This window comes from Dipodomys merriami, unplaced genomic scaffold (genome assembly GCF_024711535.1).
Source record: "Dipodomys merriami isolate MVZ:Mamm:240054 unplaced genomic scaffold, mDipMer1.0.p SCAF_1672, whole genome shotgun sequence".
Taxonomy (NCBI): domain Eukaryota; kingdom Metazoa; phylum Chordata; class Mammalia; order Rodentia; family Heteromyidae; genus Dipodomys; species Dipodomys merriami.
In genome coordinates this window covers 54,226-77,140 of record NW_027203018.1, presented here as the reverse complement: position 1 = coordinate 77,140, position 22,915 = coordinate 54,226, and the positions used below count along the sequence as shown (strand labels likewise).

Here is a 22,915-nt window from a genome sequence, read left to right as displayed (position 1 = left end):
TCAACTTCATGGTATTTTGTAAAATATCTCTTACTTTGGCATTTGGCTTTGGGCTTGCCACATCCTCACTTCCATATTTGACCTACATAAATGAGGCTATTTCTCCACATTTTCAATCTGTGAATGCCTGAGATAGGTCTCCTTTATTATTCACCTTCTGTCCTAAATTTAGAATTGGACCTTCAGGGCCATCAAATAGAGCTTTCTCACTTTCTACACACTGAATTTGGAAGGAAAATAATTTCCATGCTCTCAATATTATGCTATCCATAATGAATGTCCATCACTTATCACTTCAACAGTCTAAATTTAAAGTTATGTTTTCTGCATTATATTCACACATTTTAAGAGAATATTGAGGACAATTTACCTAGTATTGGAAGTTTAGGGATGATTTTCAATTTCTGATGATAGAAACAGGGGTCAGTTTTAATTATGCAGAATCCACTATGTAGTGAGTGCTGTAGTCTTATAAATTTTCAATAAATTTCGAGTTACTTTTTATTAATAATTGAAAAAGTTTTATTTCAATATTTGAAATGCTGTCCCAATTATTTTAAAACTTTCACAATAAGTTGGAATGAAATCCCACCCCCCCATTTCCCCTACTAGTTCAGGTTAAGTCTCCTTTTTGTTTGAGGGGATGAGGGTAAACAGATGAGGGTAAACAGAAAATGATCATTGCTCAGATATCTACTTCCTCTTCTGTTTCTGCTATTCTTTTTTTAATTTTTATTTATTTTTATTGTGAAAATACTATACAGAGGGGTTACAATTACATGGGCAAGATAATGAGTACATTTCTTATCAAGCATTGTAGCCTCCTTCTTTGTTTCCCCTTCAGATCCCTTTCCAGCCTCCCTGTTTCTGCTATCCTTGTAGAAAGGAAGACTGGAGCAGGGAACAAAAGAAATAATTGGGCAAGGGAGCATTCCTGGCATATCAATTATTGTTTCTCAGAATCACTTAAACTGCTTACTCTTTCCTTGTCTCTAACAGTAACCTAACTGTGGCTTCCTTCCTGCAGGAATAAGCACACTAACAGGTTTTACACGTAAATTTGTATTTTATATCTCAGCTTACTACTACCCAAAATAGAAAGCTTTGGTTACATAAATGCAAGGGCACTATTGTTCAACAATACCTTGGTGAGGAATAGACAATTATACTCAGCTCCCCCCTCCTCTTCCATCCTTCCTTCCCCTCCCCTCCTATCACTTACCCTCACTTCCCTTCTTCTTTCTTTATGTCTCTCTCCTCCATATTCATTTCTATCTTCTCTCTTTTTCTCTTCTAGTAGCAAGTGATTTGGTTTATCTGTCAATACATACGTAATTGAACAAATATGTTTTCTCCTCTTTTTGTGAATATTTATTAATAAGAAGTGAGTTCTAGCAGAGCACCAGTGGCTTACAGCTCCACACTAGGTGGGTTCAAGTTTGACAATTGTAATTCAAAGCTATTCTAAGTAGATAAACCTAAGAGATTCTTTTATCCACTTGTGGTAATAGGAAGAAGTGAAAGTGTGTTTCAGGAGGTATAGAGTAACATTGAGAATTGCAGCCCAGATTGTTAGGTTTTTAAAGAGTGGTCGAGTAAGAACCACACAAACACGAGGTATTCAGAAAACGGGTAAGTTTATTCATCATTCCCGCTGGCACCAGGCCATGTTGGCCCTCCATGTGTCTGGGAAAGTCCTGGGAAAGACCTGGAAAAGACCTGAGAAAGAGAGCAGCTAGGCCTTATCTAGGGTATGTGTGGAGAAAGGTGTGGCCACATCACTTTCAGATATAACCTCAGCAGATGCAGATGTGATATCTTCCAGGAGTGCCAGTTGCCTAGGTAACGCAGGTACTCGGAGGAGACTTTGCTTGGAGGAGGGTGGAATCTGCTCGCTATCCAGAAGCAGACCTTATATTCCAGCCTTTTAATAATCATGAAATAGGGTGCTGATCCTCTCTGGCTAATTCCTGCTGACAAGGTGTGTCGAAATTAGGGGTAAAAGTCTGGAATTTGGTCCCATCCCAGAGAAGGCAGTGAGCTGCAGCTGTCCCTTGGTGAGTGTGAGTCCTTTGATAAAGTCTGGCGGAGGCAAGTCTCTTGGATGAAGTCTAGAGAAAGTCTCATGAGGCATTGAGGGCCTGGAAAAAATTATTAGAGAGCAAATAAATGGCAAGTGGAAGGATTTGGGGCTGAAAAATGTTGGTAGAAATGTCCCTATCTGGTGATTAGGTAGAGGAGATTCAGGTAACAAAGACAAGAATGTGAATTCCCATCCAGTTAAAAGGTAGACAGGTATGAACATTAGATGGTAGGCTTCTTACTTATATTCCGCGTGGCTCTGGTTAATTTTGAAAGGGCAGGCACAAAATGGCTGATATGACATCATCTCTTCTTACTCCTCTCCATGGTCCCTTGTTCCCCAGACTGGCTGAGTCTAGGTGCTCGTTTCTGGGATGACTTGTCTCAGTGAGTATTCATGGAGATTTGAACTCAAGGCCTGGGCACTGTGCCTGTGCACTTCTACTCAAGGCTAGTGCTCTACCATTTTGAGTTATAGTACCACTTCCAGTGTTTGGCTGGTTAGAGTTAAGAATCTTAAGCCATACTTCCAGCCTGGCTCTTTGCAGGTTAGTTGGGAGATGGAGTCTTAGGGAATTTTTTAGCCCCTGTTGGCTTTGAATTGCAAACTTTGTCACGAAAACTCTTTATTATTTCCAATTAAATAACATGGAGATCAAATAGAATAAGTAGAGTTTACCTGGTCCTTACCAAGAATTGACCAAGTAATATCCTGAAATGAAATGACAAAACTCGTTAGATGTGAGAATCTTAGCACAGATATGCCCAATATTTTCGAATCACGTAGTCAGTACTAGAATACATAACACAACACCAAAAGGCAAAACTCAAAATCTAAATTTTTTTACATTAACATTTAGACATCTTTGCTAACAAATCACATCAGATAGTTGGGCCTAAGTTACCAGGGTCTGAGAAAAGAGCAACTTGTTAGCAAGATACAATAGAATTGATGGATGGAGGAGTAGTATACTTGGTGGAAAGGTATGGGTCAGATAGGACCAAACCCTGAACCTACCATGTGGCCAAGATGGCAAACTCACGATGGTGAATTTCTGAAAGTATGCAAAGAAAGCCTGAACAAATAGATGAAGCCTAGATTGGCTAGTCTTTGATAGGGAAGCTAGAGGAGGTCCCCGGGACCCAACTCTCATTACACTCTTCAGGGCACAATCCAAAACGTTGTAGAAAAGAAAGGGAGAGATATACGAAGTTGGACATGATTAGCAGAGAGCAAAGAGATCCTGAAAATGAACAGACTTCTGACCGTTTAACATTGCAGAGGCAAAAATTGTCTAAATCTGAGAAGAGACTAAAAAATTAGGTGCTCTGGCTATGCAGGGAGTACAGGAGGCATTTCAGAGGGGTTTCAAGGCACTGGAGTTACACACAGCTCCCCATTAAGGGTGTAGGAGAGAAAAATAATCAGTGAGTGAAGGTGGGCTTATTGGATGGAAGTGGTCCCACAACTTAACACTGAGCCCTCTAGGAGGGAGTGGCCAACCAACCAGAAACAACTGCCCTCAGCTCCAGACTTGACTGGGTTTCAGTTAAAGGCCTAGCAGGTTCTTCTGCGTGGAACTACATTTGGAGAGAGACTGAGGGACAGAGAAACCTTAGAGAGTAATTCACTCACCAAAATGTACAAGCATGGGGGTAGATGCAGAGTCCAGCAAGGAATTGATTCACTTTGTCCACAGCAGACAGACCGGTTCCCAAAAGGCCTTCAGAACTGTAGTATTCCTCAGAGCAAAAAAGGGAAAAACAAACAAAAGAAAGAAAAAAAAAAGGAGAGGAATCCCACCTCCTATCCTGACTTTAAGCCTTTCCCGGGTTCAAATGGCACCATTTATGTTAGCTTTTTAAAAAGAGGTTGCTGAGTAAGAACCACACCACACATGTGGTATTAAGGTAAGCAGTAGGTTTATTCATCAATCCGGCTGGCACCAGGCCATGTTGGTCCACCACGCGGCTGGGAAAGGCCTGGGAAAAACTTGGGAAAGACCTGGGAAAGAGAACGTCTGGGCATGGGCTAGGCCTTGTCTAGGGGATGGGTGAAGATAGGTGTGGTCACATCAAATTCAGATGTGACCTCAGCAGATGCAGATGTGACATCTTCCAGGTGTGCCAGTTGCCTAGGTAACACAGTTATTGGGCGGAGACTTTACTGCAAGGAGGATAGAGTCTGCTCTCCATCCAGGAGCAGACCTTACACAGGTAGAGCGCAAGGCCAGGAGTTCAAACCCGAGTACCAGCACAATATAAAAAAATGAGTCCTTTAATTTTGAAAAGAGATTTTTCTTCAAAAATTCATACCCAGGAAAATTTTCAAGGTCAAAGATTGTTTGAAAGGCTCTTTCACATCTTAAAATGATTTCTCTGTTTGATTCACATTATGGAAAATAGGAATCACACTTCACATTAAAAAGTGTGTACATTGTTGAACATTTTTAATGTTCAACAAAATGTAAAAATTGTTTGTATTTTTAATGTAAAGGAAGCATGGGAAAGGAATTCACCTCATTGGGTGAATTAGGTTTGACTCACTGACAGACTTTTGCAAGTAAATGAGGGTCTGTTTACATGTAAAGAAGTCTACACAGATGGATTTCTAGGAGGGAGAACAAGCTAGCTGCTGTCCAGGTTTGAATCAAAGTAATGTTATTCCTATGAAATGACAAAGAGTAGCTCATCTCATAGAATTCTATGCGAGCAGCAATTTCAAAAGGTTTAAAAGACTCATGTCTATGTTGTGAACAACCAAGTTTTCACAAACAAAAGTGTTTCCTGAGCCAAAAAAATATGTTAGAGCAAAAGAAACTATGTTAAATATTGTTAATGGCTGAGGGATATTTGTAAAAGAGTTCTGTAATAACAAATAAACTATAAATTTTTCATCAAGTCCCTAACAAGAATCTCCAAGATAGGCCTTGCTAAATCTGTCATAGAGGACTGGGTTTATGCAATTGTCAGTTTTGTTTAGGGTCCAACATCTACAGTGGTGTGAGCAAATCGCTCACACCACATGCAGTGTCTGGAAAAACGTGCTGTCTTGCTAGGCACCTAAGGGATTTTTGTGCCACTGTGAATATTTATCGTTTTACTTCTTGTAATTATACCTGTCAATGTGAAGTCCTTTCGTGGTAAGAATAATAGCTTCTGGAAGTGGTACTGTGGCTCAAGTGGTAGAGCACTAGCCTTGAGCTGTGGAGCTGAGGTACAGCGCCCAGGCCCAGAGTTCAAGCCCCATGACCCCCCCACACACACACATACACACACACACACACACACACACACACACACATATACATATTTACCACTTTGACTCATGTTAGGTTCCTGACATTGGATATCGCACAATGATCTAATAATCAAACTTTCCTCCCCAGACATAAAATACATTCATACTTCCACACAAACAAAAACACCAGATCATTCAAAATAAAGACAATAATGAGCCATCTACTCCGTGATTTCATTCATTCATGACGATTCATTTTTCATATCATAATTAAAAATCTTTTTGAGTCTCTCTGATTAGTAGACAAAAGTATGTTATCATATAATAGAAACTGTAGGTAAAATTACTTTTCCCAAGTTAATCTTTAATATATCATATTAAAGACTTCTCTTTCTTTCTTGCAGAGTCTGTTTCTGGCATTTTGCCCTAATGTCTAATATTAAATTACAAAGGATACGCCATATTCCTTAATTCATTTTTCCTAAAGGTTATGCTATAGAGTTGAATCTGATTTGTTTACTAATTCTAAATTAACTTTTCTCAGCAACTTGTATTATTGTTTATATTGCTCCTAAACCATTTGAAATGTCAAAAAGAACTGGATATTCACCTTAACAATGATTGTGAATGGCAGCAATGTTTGTGGGGAGATGAAGGACTTGAATTATCTGGAGTGCCTAAAAGATGGCAATGCTATTTAAAGGGCTGATCGTTTAGTTATCTTTTAAAGTGTGGTCTTCTTATTTCATCTAAGAAGATAAAAGTATGCTTTTCATCACATTCTGGCCTGTAAAACAGTGGAATCATTTCCTTCGTAAATCATATGCCCTGCTACTACTGTAGTGAAACCCACAAACAACTGCTCAGCTTTGTTAGCTGCTCTAGATTTTGAAATTTTCTTCCAGTAGCCCTCCCTAGTGATTCAAGCCCAGACTCATGAGATAGTCACATAATCCACAATTACAAAGCACCACAATATAAAAGACCACGTGCAAAATGAGGTTCATTTTTTTCTTTGTTGTTTCCTTTTTTTTTTATTTACTGTCTTTTAAGGAGAGTAGGGCTGTTTATTTCTCATTATTGTTGGTATGACTTAAATAAATTTACCAGATATTTGAAATAAAATACATATAAAAAGGCATATTTAGTCACAAAATAAAAGTAAACATTTGAGTGATTCTTTTCATTCTACTCCTGTTCACAGTTATTTTAAAATAACTTTGAGATGAGACAAGCATATATGTAAATTGCCACGCATCAAGCATACAGGACTCTGTAATCTTTGGGTTTTGATTTCTATATCAACTTCACCTAGAAAAGAAAATTATCACTTGCTTCATGTCTTAAATAATCTATTTAAAACAAGTTTTATTAATTTTATCAATACATCTCATAATCTATGGAATTGATGCATTGCATAAGTATTTGATTTCTTATTTCCACTACATTAATATTACACTTATTGTAGTTTTTTGCAAAGAAATAATGACATTCTTGAGGATAAAACATTCCTGTTTTTCATTTTGGTTGCCGAAATGCAAGTATTAGAATTTTTGAGAATATAACTTTAAATCAAAACCTTCAAATTTCATAGGACTTCAATTGTGTTACTTACATCTTTAATGTTAGAATAAAAAGCATTATTAAATAGAAAGCAAAATTATGTTATCACTCCTCAATCTCTGAATTAATTTTATGATAAAAATAATTATATTTATATAATATATATACTGAAACAAAGTATGTGATATGGAAACAAAAAACTCCTGTTTTGTTTTGTGTTCATTGTTGTTGTTTATAGTTTGTGATGATTCTATAGTCTTTACCTCATGCCTGGTATATTCATTGTATGTCTTCAGGAAAGTATGGGTGGGCACAGAGCTTTAGTGAAAAATTGCAGCAGTGGAGTTCATTGAACATTGATAAAAGTGAACTATTTAACAAACGGGTAGGGACAGGAGGGTAGGACTGGGAACTAGTGAGGGAACTGAAGACATTTTATGAAAGGAAATGTACTCATTACCTGACTCATGTAATTGTAATCCCTCTATAAATCACCTTAATAATAACAGACTAAATTTATTTAAAGGCAAACAAAATATTGTTTCTTAGAATCCTAATAGTTTGCTTTGTTCAGTGGTTTGGGCTGGTTGAGTCTATCTCTGAAAATAGATACATTGACATTCATTGGGAGAAGTTGTGAGCTCATTGGGAGAAGTTGTCAGCTACTAGAAGATAAGTCAATTATGATTGTCTGTATGGTTTTTGAGACTCTGATTCATTTATTTCTTTATTCTAATTTGTGTTATTTCTGTCTACTGGTTTTTGGTTTGGCTTGTTCCTGTTTTTCAAGTACCTAATGCTGATTCAAGATTGTTCTAATTTGTTGATATACACACTCAAAGATATAAATTTTCCTTGAGTATTGCCTGTGCTGTTGTATCCCAGAGGAGGTAGCATTTTGTCTGTTTCACTTCCACTGAATTCTATAAACGTTGGAACTTCCCTCCATATCTCATCAGTAACTCACTGATGATTTAGCAATGTGTTATTCAGTCTCTGTGTTTCAGAATTTTCTGTGATGCCTTTTGATGTCGAGATCTCATTTGGTCCCATCATGGGCTGACAGATTACAAGGAGTAATTTCATTTTTTTTGAATTTTCACAGATTTTCCTTGTGATCTGAGATATGATCTTTTTTGGAGAACGTTCTGTGGGCTGCTGAGAGGAATATATATTGTGACACTGCTAGATGAAATATTCTGTAGATATCTGTTAGGTATGGTTTGTAAATACAGTTATTTAGCACTGAAGTTATTTTGCTAAGTTTTTACCTGGCTGGCCTGTCCAGAGGTAAGAATGATGTGTTCAAGCAACCAACAATGTGTTTGGATGTATACATGTTTTTAGGGTAAGTAGTATTTGTCTGATAAATTTGGGAGCTCTAGGATTCAGGGCACTGATAGTTAGAATTGTTATATCCTCCTAATGGATAGTTTTCTTTACCAATATGTAATGTCTTTCTTTGTCTCGTTTTACCTTCATACCACTTTTAATTTAAAGCCTATTTTATACCTTCATACCACTTTTAATTTAAAGCCTATTTTATCTAATATTAGTATAGCTACTCTGGCCTGTTTATGAGGTCTATTTTTAATTTTTAAAGAAGATGTACCGAAGGGTTACAATTACATACGTCAGATAATGAGCACATTTCTTTTTGAAGTGTCATCTCTTCCTTAATGTTCTCCCAGTTTTTCCCTTCCAACCTCCTTCCCCTATAAGTTGTATAGTTCATTTTTAATGTAGTGTCTATTGAGTAGCACTGCTGCATTTGTTCACCCTTTGTCCCACCATTTCTGCTCCCCCTTGCCCTTTGAAAACTTACATATAAGACTAAAGTTGCAGAAAAAAACCCAGCATCAGAAGAAAGAAGGAAAAAGCAAACAAATAAAAAAATCTTTCATTATCATTTATTGGAGATCATTTTAATGAACATTATTTTATATGATAATATTCATATAACTATTGAGCTTTTGTGATCCTCTCCAAAGGGCATCCTGCTTTGATCTCAGTGTATACATGTTTAAAATCCCATATAATTTATCATGTCCAAGTGTAATGTTTTCTCTTTTACCATCCAAGTGTGTTTACTTGTAGAATTAGGGGCACATTCTAATAAAACAAATGAGGGAAATCAGGCAACCTATATTTCTTTGAGTGTGTCTTTCTTCACTTAATATGTTTGTTCTAAGTCTTTCCATTTCCTTATTAATGGTGTAATAGTATTCTATCTGGATCAATAGAATTGCATCCAACTGAAGTGTTTCTTCATATCAAAGGAAAAGTTAGCAGGATATATAGAAAGAGAACAGAATGGAAGAAGAATTTTACTAGCTAATCATCAGACAAGGATTTTCATAACTAACCCATATTTAGAAATGAAAAAGTTAAACCCAACAACAATGAACCCTCAAATAAAGAAGAACGCAATTAATATATGGTTAAATACTTAAAGATAACTTCTAAGAAGAAGTAAGAATAACAAATAGACACATCTCTCTCCATAAAAGAAATGCAAATCCAAATAACACTGAGACTAATCTCAACCGTGTTACAATTTCATTATGAAAAAATGAACCATCATAGATACTGATATGGCGGTAGCCCAAAGGAAACTCTATTTTTCATTGTTGGTGAGACTGTAATCTTGTTCAATCACTTTGGAAAAAACTATGGAAGTTGCTTACAAAACTGAATAGAGAGCTACCTATTATCCAGCAATCCCACTTACGGGATGCAAGGAGGTACAAATGAATTATCTGAAATGTCATAGTCCATGGAGAGTGAAAATACTATAATTCTCTTAAAAGACTGTCAAAGCCCAGCAAAATAAATAGGAGTAAATGCGTACTGCAAGAGACGACAGTGGGGGGCAATGTGAGAGGGGTAGGAAATTGAAGGGGAAAAGGATAGAATACAGACAACAATCCATTGTATAATTCCTAGAATTGAAATATACAAAAGAAGGGGTAGTGTGAAATGGGAGTGGAGATGTTGATGTGGTAACACAATTACAGGTGCATTGTACATATAAACTGCTTTGTTAAATGGCAAGTAATTCCATAACAAAATATTTAGATACGTAAGGATTGGGCTTGATTGGGAGGGGTGGATGAGAATGTTGAAAGGGGTGATATTGATCAAGATGCACTGTATCCCATATACTGTTTCAGTGAATGGCAACTCCTTTGTACAACTACTTAAAGATAAAAACTTTTTGAAATTAATTATGATAGTTGAATATAGTTGAATCTCAATTCAATTCCAGTTTAAAAATATTTCTAACCTGGAGACTTGGAGAATAAAATTCAAATAATAAAATAGTATAAATATTTTTATCAAAATTTGTGATATTTAACTCCAAACTACTTTGCTTTTTGTTAGCCATTGGGCTTTTATGAGAGAACACTTCAAAGTAAGTGGCATAAAATCAAAAGCAGTATATTACCCATACTCTAGAAGCTTGAACATTGATTATAAAAATGGTTGTTCCAAGCAATTCTTTTTCTCATGGGGGTCCACTTTCTGGTTCATTATAATTATTTGCTGGACATTCATAAGGCAGAGTAATCATATTGGGCTTCCTTAATCAGGATCATTATTGCAGGGTCATCTCTAAATGGTTGATTCTAATGTCACCCGACAGGGGAATCAAATTTCAACATGTGTATCTGAAAGGAGTTACATCGTCCAATACACTTTGCAACATTTGCTTTAACTTAGGGTAGTATATCATTTGGATATTATTTCATGGAAGATAATAACTTAAGGACAAGCTTATATCATTTTATTTATGTGGATGATTTTTCTTAAAATGGGAATAATTATAGTGATGGCAAAGTGAAGTATGATAGTTTAATGACTTTTGAATCACATCATAGGTAACCATGTAAACATTGTACAGCCTTTCTAAGGCCCTTCTGATGTATTTGAAGAATCTCTGATGAGTTAATTGCTTTCAGAAATATTCGTTTGAGCCAACAAATACAAATATGGTTTCATTTTAATTACTTTCTGCTATTAGGACTTTCACAGACACCAAAATCAGAGGATATTAATTTCTCTGATAAAATACATAATATTTTTTTGTAATTAATATAACATGAAGACTGTAACGTTAATAACACTAAAATACTAATATGCACATTATATAATACATTGACATTCATTGGTTACATCATTTTTAGATTATTTATAATTTTTAGAATATTTATAAGTGTAAATTGTTTGCAATGTATAGACAATGAGAGAAAGATTTGCATGCATATTACTATAGATGCAAACAGATTCACCTGGTTATTCATGATCCTCAATTCGTTAGTTTCATTCATGCATGGAGAACATGCAAAGAAGTGAAAATTGCAAACTTGAATTTACTAAAGGGTTAATTACATCGAGTTTCTGTTGGACTAATAGCTTTTAGAAATTAGTTTTGTCTCTTCCTTTCACCCTCCTTTCCTTCCTTTGTTCATTCATTTCTTCCTTCCTTCCTTTTTTCATCCTTCCTTCTTTATTTCTTTCCTTTCTACCTCCTTCCTTCCATCCCTACTCTCTCTTTTTCTTTCTTTCCTTCCTTCTTTTCTTTCTTTCTTTCTTTCTTTCTTTCTTTCTTTCTTTCTTTCTTTCTTTCTTTCTTTCTTTCTTTCTTTCTTTTACTGAGAATATTTCTTATGGCTATAGAAAATATACCAACTGTTGTACTCCAAGGTATTATGAGTAATTATAAATATAACTAGATTAATATTAATTTAAATATCCTGTTATATTTTGACAAATTATACTAAAAACAATTTCACAACCGTTGCAAGATATGTAACAAATATTACTTTTCATGATATTGTTTATTTCTTCAAACTAAAATAAGAATTTAGACATAATATTGTGTATGTGTATGTTGTTCTTGTGATTTTAACTCAAGACCTAAAACTTAGTTTCATTTTTCCCTCAAAGATATTTCTCTATCATTTTAGCCAGAATTCCGTTTCTGGCTTTGTGTGTGTGTGTGTGTGTGTGTGTGTGTGTGTGTGTGTGTGTGTGTGTGTGTGTTTTATGATTTGTGTGTGATATGTGTGTGGGTTGTGATGTGTTTGGGCTTTGAACCGCAGCTTCCTGAGTAGCGAGGATTACAAGCTTGAGACATCTACGCTTAGCACAGATTTAATATGTGTAAGAATAAATTAAATTTCATATTATTTGAATTTTAGAGGCTCCATTTAACAAATTAACGTTTAGATTATTATTATTTATTAAACTTGAACTTGCAGTGTGAAAACTAGTTTTCATTTTTATGAAAAAATATACACTCAAAGGTTTAGATGACAGAATTTTTGGACAAATTGAAATATTCTATTATTCAAAAGAGAAAAAGAATCATTAATCAAATTTCTCATGTAAACTAAAAGCATCAGGCTCTGTCAGGCTGAATGAAGCAATTTTACATTACATTAAATATTATATACTTTGAACACTTAATTTTCTCTTCCTTTAAACATAAGCTATATTTGACAGAAAAAAGTAGATTCATAAATTTTGGGGTATATAAAAATCTCAGTTATTTGTCATGTATTTCTAAGGTTTGAATACAAGTCATTTCAGAGAAATACTGAATTTCATGTATTATATGTCAATAGTGATTTTAGAAATGAATCAATCTCAATATGAGATAACTAAAGCACGATATTCCATCAGTTATCCAATTATTCCAACAGACTTTAATAGAACTTATTTTTGAATAGCTACTCTCTATAGAATAACTAAAAAATAAATGATCATGATAGTATTTATTGTTCCTTCAACTAGAAAGAAAGAACCTCACTATAGATGACACATACCTGAATGGAAATGCCATAAAATTATGAAAAATTCAAGTCATTATGAGTTAGATGAAATAGTCATTTTTGAAAGTCAAAAATGAAATCTCTTGAAGCTTCCTTATCTGTCAAATAAAAAGTATTTGTACTTCTAAATATTTCATTCATTTCTCCAGCAATGGTATAACCAAACCACCTTTATGCCAAATAGCTTCTCTGATTAATTCATGTAAATATTTAGGAACAGAAGTTATCACAATTGTATAGATGTATCTATCCACCACGCAATAAATTAAATCTGAAATCAAAAAGGATTGGGATTAATAATTAGCTTTCACTATGTTGCAATAAAGAGATGAACCCTTTCAAGTGGGCATAGTCATAAAGATTTGGTCACTGAGAACTTGTGATCAAAGAGGATGTTAAGATCAAAGTCCTTTCTTCCTCTTCCTTCTTTTAATTCTCTTTCTCCTTCTCCTTTTCCTTCTCCCTCTCCCTCTTCCCCTGCTCCTCTTTCTCCCTTCCCCCACTCCTATTCCACCTCTTCTTTACTTCCTTGCTTCCATGAATACAAATAATCCATCACATGTTCCTGACATGGGATACTGTGCCACCAGCAAATCAAAGCAATGAGGATAAGAAACATAAAATGAAATGTATACAATCAGAAGTCAAGATTTATCTTTCCTCCTTTTAAGTTAATTTTATAATGCATTTTGTTATATTAATAGGATACTGAAACACATGTTCTCATTTATGGTAAGCGATAAGATTTACTGGAGAAAAATCAGACCAACATCGCCATAATGAAATGATTGATTAAATTAATATTATATTAGGACAAATCTACTTTAAAATATTAGATATAATTGAATAAGAGGCAAAACATCACCTCTATGATTTCTCATGAAAAGACAGCAAAATACGATCTGTTAACAAAAATGGGTCCCATGGAACAATGGGAAACAAAATCTACACCTACAGATTGTGATATAGCTAGAAATTAGTTTTCACTATCCTAAGTCTTTGACATTTTAGGTTTGTTTACACAGCTACTGTCATCTCTTAGGAAATGACTTTATTAATACTCAAATGTTCGCAGCTTATAACCCAGCAACAAATAATTCTTCTAAATGTAAAAAGGCAGGGGGGTCTAGTTCAAAGCCTTGGCTTGGTGCCAGCTTAGTAAGGTATAGCTGCACCAGGGAAGATGGGTAAATCAGGGGTGGTTATAAAAAAAAAAAGCACTGGTCTGAAGCCTCAAAATAAGGACCCCATTCTGTGTGGGCCAAACAGTCTCTAACATGAGGTTCTTTTTAAATTAACAAGCACGATTTTAGATTTTTGCAGAGTGAGATGATGCATAGTTACAGACGAAGTCTGATATGTCAGGTAATGCAGTCTGCTCTTTCACATGTTACCCAATAGCCATGTTTCAACACATATGACTACAATGAGATTGTCCAAATTATACTGTGACTTTTACCTCTCATGAATCAAAATTCTAATAATTTCTGTCTTCCAGATGTTTTCACAACATTGCTCATGATCTTTTCTACTATGTTGTCTTCATTATTGATGCTCATACTACTTTTTTGTTGTTGTCTTTTGTGTATATGCCATTTTTAGTTCTTGAACACAATGTTTAATGGTCTCCCTTGTATTTTTTGCTCATGGCTGATGACACGCTATTCCTTGAGCCACATCTTCACCTTCTGCCTCCTGCTGGATAATTGGAGAAAACTTTTCACATTTTTGTCTGTTTGGACTGATATTGAGCTAAAATATTCAGGTGTTAGCTTCCTGAGTTTCTATGATTCTACACAAGAACAACTAACACCAAGCTTTGCTATACTATTATTTTAATTATGTCTTAGAAGAAAGTGAAGTCTATTTGTATTAAGTGTGCAATTTTCAAATACAAGTTTGAATCTACTTGATATAATGTAACTGCTATCAATTTTAACAGTTAAATCAATGAATGCTACATATTCCCAAAGAAATATAATTGAAAAAATGCATAATTATTTTCTTTAAACAAGTAAAGGAACTATGAATTTCTTTCACTTTACAATTCATGTTTTATATAACTTTAATTAGCAAACTTCCATGACTAAAAGTAAATATATTAATTTTATACTACAAGAAGCAAAGTGATTATACTTAAGAATAGATATTTCATCACAGTCAGAAGATAAGTTTTTGAGCATTCTCCCCATAAAGAAAAGTTACATGCAGAAATTAATGGATATGATGTGGCTTGATTATTAAACAACATATAAATGAATGGGAATATCACTCCATATTTCATAAATGTGTAAAAAATAATTCTGTTGCTAGGCTCCAATGGCTCATCCTTGTAACGCTATTTACTAAGGAGGCTGAGAGGTGAGAATCATGGTTCAAAGTTAGCCTAGGCAGGAAAGACCATAAGACTCTTATCTCCAATGACCCACCAGAAAACTGGCTATGGCTCAAGTGGTAGATCACTAGCTGAAGACCTTACCGACATCGTCCAGGTCAGGATTTCAAGCTCCATGACTGACAAAAATTAAAAATAAAGTTAGAAATAAAATAATATTTTGGTATAAATGTTAAAATATGTATTATAAAAAATCTTTAAATTCTCACTAGATATACTAGTTTATATAAACGTAGAGAAGTGAACTCTGGTTTTAAATGTCATTGAATCAATTGTGTAAATCACACATTTCTCACTCAATTCATATTTGTATGTTTATATACTTATATGCCATAAGTATATTTAACTGATATGTGATAGGCAGTGTTGTTTTAGGAATCTCCCTTGGCTTTCTAACATTAAACCTTCTACCGTAAAATAAATAGTCTCTCCAACCTTGTAAGAGGTTTCATCTCAATGAAGCAGAAAAATATAAACCATAATCATTTTTTGGAAGACCTGTAACATTTTACATGCATTTCACTTAGTTTAAGAACCAAAACATTCAAGTCATCTTAACTGTACAAGTAATAACACAATGTCTTCTGAGCTTTTCAGTCTCTTAAGAGATGAAAACCTTTAATTATATATCTATTTTTTTCTGCCTAACATCCTATTCCTTAGGAAGATCTTTTGTGTAACCTTGTGTTCCTGATTAGAAGACAGGAACAAAGGCAATAATGAAAATAGCCAAGGAAAATATTTGAAACAATTATAAAACAATCGCCTACACTCCTGTATTCACTGGTTTCAATGAGAATATACGTTAAAGTATCACGTTTTTGTTATCATTTAAAGAGGAATAAATGAACTTCAATTAACAGTGAAGAAGGAAAAAGAAAACTGAAGACAGCTAGACTTTGAACAATCCAACATAAGTAAAATGGATTTATCTTTTTTTTCTATGTAGTTGCCAAAATAATAGAGAGCAACACCCAAAGGCAAGAAAACAACTAAGCCAAAGCAGTAAACGTTTGTCTATAAAATATGGCGAGGGTCTGACTCTTTCAAAGTCAGGCTTGCAAAGAGGAAAAGTGTATTTGCTTTAATGTGAACGATAAAAAATATAAAAATCCTTTATTGCAAATTTACATATCTAGACTAGGACTTCTTGTGTTGGAGAAGAGGAAAGATATGAAAAAGTTCAAGATTGTTTGACTATTCCCCAAGATCATTCTACTTTATCAGCTATAGCAATGCAAGTAGCCTTGGTTACTCTTAGTATCATGCTTGTTTACATTTAGAAGCATTATTTGTTGCTGGGTTATAAGCTGCAAACCCTTGAGTATTAATGTAGTCATTTCCTAAGAGATGAAAGTAGATAAAATGTCAAAGATTTAGTATAGGGCAAACTATTTTCTAGCTATATCACAATCTGTAGGTGTAGGTTTTTTTTTTTTTTTACCATTGTTCCATGGGACCCATTTTTGTTAACTTCTTTTTCAACATCTGGTGATCCTATAACATCCTATACCAACCTGGGATTGCTTATCTTTACTGGATTCTCTAATTTCTGTTGGAAAGTTAGGAAGGAGAAAAGATTGAGTTACTGTTTCGGTTTTACCTTATTTTTTTTATTAGCTTAGAAACTGTAAATCAAAATAACATAAATTATCTTTATAATAACAGGAGACAGATTTCATTTCTATATTCTTAACCTAGCCTTCTACATAACTTTGGTACTTAGTGATCCCCAAATATGAAAATGAAGATAGGGAGCTTCTTGTTTAAATATTATTTAGGAATTCAAGACTTCATTAATTCCAAGCCCTTAGTAGTATGTACATCATACATGTGTAAAAAGCTGGTGGCAACTTTTTCTTATTCTCAGAAACTAGGATTCGTGGTATCCTTGTAGTTGCATCAAGAAAAGTCTTGGTTGATTTAGCTTACTACACCAAATCTGCTGTAAAATATTTTTACAAGATAAATGTATTGAATAATCCGTATTTACCGTTTACATTTCTAAAGGACAGAAATCTAAAATAAGTCTCACTAGATTAAAATAGAGCCTCCTACAGAGCTAAAATATTTTTCAGGTGAATCTAGTGGAAAAGGCATTTACTTCCTGTTCTGATTTCCAGAAACTTCAGTATGTTTTTTCTTGTCTTTTCCTTAATCTTCTAATGTAGCATCTTTACATCTTTCTGATGATTCTTACCTAATGATGTCCCTTTCGAACTACAGCTGGGACTTCTGAGTATTTTTGCCCATCTGATAATTATTCAAATTTGTGTTCCTTGGGTAATGAAAGGTGATTATTTTACAAACATATATAAAATATAAATCTACATTTGATTGATTAGATATTTCGGGACTATAGGTATTTTGGGAAGGTATTTTACTGCCTACCACAATGAGTGTGTAAGCATTCTTTCTACCTGTTACCCTTTCATTAATTTTGAACAACATATTTCTTCAATAAAATATAACTAGAAAAATTTTGGTTCCTGAAAGCATTTAATCCTGATTAAAAATTGTCATTTACTAGAAATCTTAAATATCAGACAGCAGCTGCTGAAGCAGTTCTGGCACTTTCACTTTTTGTATATTCTGCTTACAATCTTCTCTTTTCAAGAGCATTTGATTATTATTTTGGAATTATGGTTAATAGTTATTTGACTGCTATTTTTAAAGAATGCACCACCAATATTAGTTCTCATCTTTTAACTTGTTTATGTGTAATATATTTCTGAAAGAAACACAGCTATTTGAATTACATGAACTGCTTATTGAAGTGTGGAGAGGAAAAGAAGAAAAAAGACGTCCCTGTGTTTCATGTTGAAAATTTACCTAAAAGCTATTTTCTTAACATCATATATTTTTCATTTTGTTTGGATTCTGATAAAATTTAGCCTCTCAACTCACACAATGTTAATGCAGTCTTATTTCATGCCTACTAAAAGCAAACATCAAATTACTACATATTTTAAATTTTTTAATTGTCAAAATTATTATTTATTAAAAAACAATATTTTTTAAAAATTAGCCAAGGAAAATTGTTTATTAGATGTTTAGAGTAGTGTTCAGTCTCTATTGTTGAAGCCAGAAAGGGAAAAACCATGCTTTTCTTCTTCCTTGAGCCACTCTTATTTATTTCATCTATTTCTGAAAGAATAAAATTCTGGCTTTGAAGCCTTTTGCTTGATATCCACAATGTGTTATTCTTTCTTTATTAATAGGAGAATTTGGAGAAAGGCTGAGAATTCTCACTAGGAAAAGGAGAAGAGGAAAAGAGAAGCGAGAAATCTAGGTATTTCTTTCTCATCTCAATCAGAAGTTCTTGATAATGATTGTGGATGTTAGATACAGTACTCTAGAGTGATTAAACACATTTATAGAAAGAGTTAACCCCACGTGATCACATAGAGAATGCTTATTTATTTAAAAAATGTAATAGCATCAAACAGGAAGTGTTATCTATTTGTTTCGTACTTGTTTAGTATTTGTTAAATTCTGATGTGCTGTAGTCATACAAGAATGGTAAGAAACTAACATATTAATATCACATACTAATATTCGCTTAATTCTTGCTGTGTTTGAGTTTTGCTTCAATTTTACGAGCTATATTCTTCCAGTATATAAGTTGAAAAAAGTTTCCCTCTAGAAATATGCTATTTTTATCGGTAAGGGTAAAGAAGTTAGCTCTTAGACACAGACAATGGGATAGAAATCTTCCTCTAGAAATAGCCTTTGACCACTTCTGGTTCATATTTGTAAGCCGAAGTAAGTCACATGACCCATCTTGACATTGCATAGTAGAGGTAAATCTCACCTACAGTAAGCTGATACAGGACAGACTAATATGCCAAGATATGCAATACTTGAGATAAAGAGGAAAAAGAAGAGAACTATAATACAATCAGTCATACTTGCCATCACATGTCTCTGCAGGAAGGAAACTATTATGTACTTTTGTTTCTAAAACTACTGAGATCTTCAAATCATGTCTTTTATGCTTCCATGTTACTGGAATTAGAGAACATCTTAATACTGTGAGAGCATAAAATCTCAAAGAAAGCTGGACTAATTATTTCAATGATACATTTTGTTCTGCTAGGACATGAAACGATTTTATAGACAATACTTTATACTGGTAACTTCTTTTTCCAGAACTGTATTTTGTTAATATATGTGACTATCCACCAGAATAAATGTCTTCATTTTCTGCATTTTGTGCAGACAGTATATTAAAGTAGATGTGGAGTTCGTCAGTAGCACTTTTTAAAAGTGCAAAAAATGTGGACTAAGAGCCAATATACATATTTTTCCAACTTCACCTTCTACATTCTCCTTCTTCCTTCCTAGGAAATACACCCAATCAATAAAAAGGTTTAGATTTTTGGCTCTTGAACTTAAAAGTGTAAGTATAATGTTGTGTATGTCAGGGATGAATTTTTGTTTTTTTATATAATAATGTAACATGCAACATCCCTATGAGTCCTGCAGGTCTTAACACTGTACTTCTTTAGGGTGATAGGAATGTTAGCCTTACTGGACTTAGTATTGTTTTCGACTTCCTTTTCTACCACCTAGCCTAAATTATAATACATAGTAATGGAATGAAAAAGTAATGCCATATTAAGAAAGTCATTTAGGGCTCTGGGAATGTGGCTTCATGGTACAGTGATTGCTTAGAATGCAAGAAATCCTGGGTTCAATTCCTCAGTACCACATAAACAGAAAAGGAAGTGGTGCTGTGCCTCAAGTGGTAGAGTGCAAGCCTTAAGCAAAAAAGAAAAGAAAAGAAAAGAAACATCTCAGGAAGTGTTCCCTGGACCTGAGTTCAAGCACCAGGACTGGCAAAAATTCTTTAGCTAGTAAATGCCAGATAAAGAACCTATATTTGAATATATAATTGCTCCTTCCAATAATGACTTAACCATAGTTCTTAATTCATGTACTTTACCTATATTAGAAGGCTGTGTTGAGAAAAAAAAAACATTTTGTTAGTAAGTCACGGCAATTAATGTCCGGAATGTGCTTAGATATCAAGTGAAGATTAATCCTGGAAATTCAAAGATTCCAAGATTTTGAGTGGTCACTGCTAATCACAATGAGAAGGGTCGTCTAAGTGAGAATTGGAAATCTTTTTGGTCAGCATGGCACCAAAAAGGCACCAGTTAATTAATAGTTGTGATAGAAGTGAAGGAATAAATCCAGATGGATGAAATAAATGGGAATTGTTAGTTTTTTTTTTTAAAAAAGAGATAGCCGAGCAAGAACAGCACCATGCACGTGGTATTCAGACAAGTAGTAGGTGTATTCTTCGTTCCAGCTGGCATCAGGCCATCTTGGTCCTCCACGTGGTGGGGAAAGGCCTGGGAAAGATTGCTGGGAGATCTGGGAAAGAGAAACAGCTGGGAAAGAGAGAGCTGGGAAAGAGAAAAGAGCTAGAAAAGAGAGAAAAGAGCTAGAAAAGAGAGTATCTGGGAAAGAGGTGGGAAAGGGAGAGCTAGGAAAGAGAAGAGAGCTGGGAAAGAGAAGAGAAGGAAAGAGCTGAGAAAGATCTAGAAAAGAGCAGAGAGAGGGCATCTGGGCCTGGGGTAGGCCTTATATAGGGTATGGTTGCAGAAAGGTGTGGCCACATCAAATTCAGATTGACCTCAGCGGATGCAGATGTGACCTCTTCCAGGTGTCCTAGATGCCTAGTTAACACAGGTACTGGGAGGAGACTTTGCTGAGAGGAGGGTAGAGTCTGCTAGCCATCCAGGAGCAGACCTCACAATAATAATAACTAAATTATACCAGAAATTCTTCTAGGGAACCATATTTGATTATTGAAGAACTAGCTATGAACCAAGCTTACTCCTCATTACCTTTAGCATTCTATATCACTTAGGCTAGTTCTTAATCTCTGTGTGATAAATTGAATGCCATTCTTTGTTATTCTTTCCTATCTGATTTCCATTGCTTTCTAAAAATCTCAGTCTTTCTATATTTCTCTACTAACAATTATTTATACTAAGTCCACCGCCACAGACATCAGAAGATGCTAAAGTAAGAGTCCAATAGCTCATGAGTCTTTAATGTAACAACATGGAAAAGGAGGACATATTTATTGCTACCTCAAATTTTCTGAAAAGCTGAAATGTCATCATTTGATTCAAATTTCCATTATTTGTCTACAGTGTCATTAAGTGCACATAAATACAAATATGAGCCGGGTGCTGGTGGCTCACAGCTGTCATCCTAGCTACTCAAGAGGTTGAGACCAGAGGATTGTGGTTCAAAGCTAGCATGGTCAGGAAGGTACATGGGACGCTTATCTTCAATTAGCCATCAGAAATCAGGAAGTGGTGCTGTATCTAAACTGGTAGAACACTCAATTTGAGCTCAAGAGCTGAGGAACAATGCCCAGGATCAGAGTTCAAGTCCCACAACCAACAAAATAGTCAAATATACTTTAAGCTTTCCCAAAAGGGACTATGACGTGAATAGTAATCTTCCCAAGCAGAACATTTTTTCCAATATGATTCAGTACACCTACTTTTGCTGAATTATTTAAGTTATGGCTTCTTTGCTGGATGTATTCTCTTCTTTTAAAAATGGTCAAATATTACCTTTATAATAATCTTAATCTAATAATTCTTGGTTCCAAAGAGAAGTCCATACAGTTGATGTCACTTAGCTTTCTTACTATCTCAGTTCAAAGCCAACCCAGGCAGGAGAATCTGTCAAATTCTTATCTCTAATTAAACACCAAAAAATCCAGAAGTGGACTTTTGGCTCAAGCAGTAGTGTACTAGCTTTGGGGGCAGGTGGGCAGGAAAGACAATTGTTCAGGGACAGGGTCCAGGCTCTGAGTTCAAGCCCCAGAAGCAGCACAAAGTAAAGAAACAAAAAAAGCAAACAAAGAACCCCACATATTTCTTTGGAACCATCCTTAAAGCACTGGTTTGAAAAGATGCTCCTTTTGCTGATCATACTCACTGTATCCTGCTTTATGGAATCCTTATGGATATGGCGAACTCAGGACCAGAAGAAAGGAATGATATCTGACTTTTACAACAAGAGAATCATCTCAGGACTTAAACATCCATGCATAAGACATTTTAAAACCTCCGTGTCTTTGTTTCTTGGCAGTAGAACATTGTACAGCAATGTTATTTCCATTTTTTCTATGCTGGCCTTCAAATGGCATATTGTTTCCTTTTGTAATACTCTGAACTAGAAGTCTACAGAAAGTTTTATGAATAAAGAGCAAACTCAAAAAGTCAGGGACAGAGTTTCCTTCAAGCCTTGGATTATTTTCTTGTACAGTAAAAGGACAACACAAATTAACTTGAAATTTGTCATTTCTCTATGTTCAATTTCTCTCCTGGATTCAGTTTCTTCTTCCTGTAAAAGTTCCTTCCAATTACTTCAGTAACAATCTACGGTGCTTCTCCAGGCAAAATGAATGTTTTCTGGCTTCATTGAAATAGCACAAAGACATCTTTGGGCATGAGGTAACACGTGTTTCAGAGACAACTTAGTAACAAGAAAATATGGAATTTACATGGCTTATAAAACATTATCCATGTACATATGGCCATGTAATAATATGTTAAGTGAAATGAGCCCCAAAATAGAGACACAACTTGTTTTTTTTTTTCTTTTTTACTATTGTTTTTAATGTATCTAACATATATTATGTGGCTTTTTTTGTTTCTCTTCTATTTTCTTCATCCATGGTATAACCCATTTCCACTGTTTGATGTTGGTGACCTTGCACATACGTTTTTCTAATGTAGGGAGGGGAAGGGAAATAAAATG

At 34.6% G+C, this 22,915-nt stretch overlaps 1 long non-coding RNA gene across 2 annotated transcripts in view; it reads right to left on the bottom strand.

The window, feature by feature from the left end:
- Positions 1–14,069: 14,069 nt before the first annotated feature.
- LOC138828911 (uncharacterized) overlaps positions 14,070–22,915 on the bottom strand; it is a 60,956-nt gene continuing 52,110 nt past the window's right edge. The window contains exon 3 of one of the 2 annotated variants that reach the window (XR_011372417.1): positions 14,070–14,421. This is a non-coding gene — a long non-coding RNA (uncharacterized lncRNA). Of the gene's footprint in view, positions 14,422–22,758; positions 22,885–22,915 lie in introns of those variants that run through there. The other variant, XR_011372418.1, reaches the window with a different exon arrangement.